Source organism: Pezoporus wallicus, unplaced genomic scaffold (assembly GCF_028554395.1).
Source record: "Pezoporus wallicus isolate ANWC-B61680 ecotype Strahan unplaced genomic scaffold, APGP_CSIRO_Pwel_v1 contig_8234, whole genome shotgun sequence".
Taxonomy (NCBI): domain Eukaryota; kingdom Metazoa; phylum Chordata; class Aves; order Psittaciformes; family Psittacidae; genus Pezoporus; species Pezoporus wallicus.
Window position 1 is genome coordinate 1,058,954 of NW_026637703.1, and position 2,614 is coordinate 1,061,567.

Consider the following 2,614-nt stretch of genomic DNA (forward strand, 5'->3'; position numbering starts at 1 on the left):
CCCTGCACCGCCCCTTGCAAAGCGTCAGCGAGAGTGTTCCAGGATCCCAGCCTGGTTTGTGTTGGAAGGGACCTTAAAGCTCCTCCAGCTCCAACCCCTGCCACGGGCAGGGACACCTTCCACTATAGCAGCTTGCTCCAAGCCCCTGTGTCCAACCTGGCCTTGAACACTGCCAGGGATGGGGCAGCCACAGCTTCTCTGGGCACCCTGTGCCAGGAAAAACACTGGAATACAAAAATTGCAATAAATAGCTTTGGAACAATTTTCTCTTTGAAATGACTTCCAGGGTGTGGAGAGGGCTCATGTGCGGTGGCATCCTCGGGGCGAAACCCAGCCCAGCTCCGGCAGCACCCGGCTGCAGCCAGGACCAAGCCCCCTGGCTCCTATGGGTGCCGGGGCTGACACAGGTGACATCTGGGTGCTGTCCTGATGCCCTTCAGTCTCCTTTTTGCCTTTAGCAGAGCCCAGCTTGCCCTGGCAGCACCCAGATCCCTCCCTGCTCAGGCGGATGCTTGGTCCCAAGGCAGCACCCTGGCACGGTGATGGGGGGGGGGGAAAAGACCCCCAGCACCCACCGGGGTGCGCTGGGCAGTGGGTGAGCACATCTCAGCGGCAGGGAGAGGCGTGAGCAGCCCCCATCCCCTCCCCATCTCAGCAGCCGACCACTAAAGAACTTCCTACTATCTCCTCTCAATCTCCCCTCTTCCAGCTTCAAGCCATTCCCTTGTCCTATCAGCACATGCCCCTGTAAAAGCTCCTCTCCCTGCCCCGCCTTGTAATTATCTGCTCTAATTAGCTCATTGGGGCACGGAGTTGTACCCCCCACCCCATCACCACCACCTTCCATGCCCGCTCCTGATGCCGTGTGCCCGCACCGCAGGGCCCCGCGCCAGCTCCTACGGCTGCCGGCGCCAGGCAAACGAGCTCCGGCTGCTTGGCACCGGCCCCCTCCGCGCCTCACATATTGCTCCATGGGCCGATTGCAACACCGGCTCCTCCCTCTGCTACCTGCGCTCACACCCAGCCATGGGAAGGCTGAGGGTGGCGTTGGGAGCGGGATGGGGCAGAGCGGGATGCAGGTGAAGGGCCCCTCTCCCTCGTCGTGCGGGAGAATGGGATGGGGAAACTCAAGTTGCCTTAAACCAGTCCCCACAGAGACCGAACCACGTATTTCGGACCCCTGTTTGGCATCATTCTTCCGTAGTGGGGGGAGCCAGGAGCAGGCTGGCATCACTGGGGAGCAGGAGGGCACGCTCCAAGTGGGGTACCAGGACCAGTAACGCTTCATCAGTACAGCACATGCTGGATCCACGGGCTGAGCTCCCAGGCCCAGCGAGGGAAGCAGCCGAGGAGCTGGAGGAAGCGCTGGAAAAACTCCTCCTTCCTCTCCTGTTGCTGCAGCTCCTCTCCCGAGAGCAACAAGCGGAAACAGCCCGCACAGGATCCCCCGGCGCTGCCTGGGCATGATCCGGCCGGAGGAGAGGCCTCGCCTGCATCATTCCCAGCCTCTGGGCACAGCGCAGAGCCCGGTGTGACCGAGGGAGGAAGAGGAGGAGGAGGAGGAAGGGGGAAGACGTGGTGGTGTGGCCAGAAAGTTCAGGCTGCTCCCAGCTGCAGGGTGGCTCCGGGTTGTTGCTGCCGAGATGGATCCATCCCTTGGGATCACAGGTCCATGGCTGCTTCCAGAGCATCAGCCTTGGCTGGTGGCTCACCCGTGGCCAGGTTGCTTGGCTCTGGGGCTGTGCAGGGAATCTTTTCCTGGGCTGGGCTGTTTACCCGGCAGTGGGAAGGAGGAGTGGAGGTGGCCAGCCTGGAGCGAGGCATCCTGTTTATCCTGCCTGAAATAGCTCTTGGCCAGCCACAGGCGGCCCCGATGGGGAGGGGATGGAGGCTGCTCACACCTCTCCCTGCAGCTCCGATGTGCCCAGCACATTGAGGGGGACACCGGGGGTCCTTCCCCCCTGCAGCCGTGGCAGGGTGCTGCCAGTCTGGGACCAAGCATCCTCCCGAGCAGGGAGGGTTCTGGGTGCTGCCATGGCAGGCTGGGCTCTGCTAAAGGCAAAATAGGAAGCTAAAGGACATCAGGACAGCACCCAGATGTCACCTGTGTCAGCCCCAGCACCCATGGGAGTGAGGAGATTGAGTGTGGGCTGTGACCAGAGGCTGGGCTCACCCCTGAGGTTGCCACTGCACATCAGCCCACCCCATCCGAACACAGGTTCTCTACCCCTGTGAGTCACTTCAAAGGGTAAATGGCTTCAGTGCTGAAGTATTTATTCCAGTGTTTCTATCCCAGCATTTCCACTGGCACAGGGTGCCCAGAGAAGCTGTGGCTGCCCCATCCCTGGCAGTGTTCAAGGCCAGGTTGGACCCAGGGGCTTGGAGCAAGCTGCTCTAGTGGAAGGTGTCCCTGCCCGTGGCAGGGGTTGGAGCTGAGTGAGCTTTAAGGTCCCTTCCAACACAAACCAGGCTGGGATTCTGTGATTCACCTTTTTCTCCGTGCAGTGCCCATCAGAAGCCTTTTCCCTGAGCACTGGGCTTGTTTGCAGGTTGTTTCCCTGGCCAAAACACTGCTGAGATCAAGAGATTCCCCTGGGAATTCGAGCTACAGCAA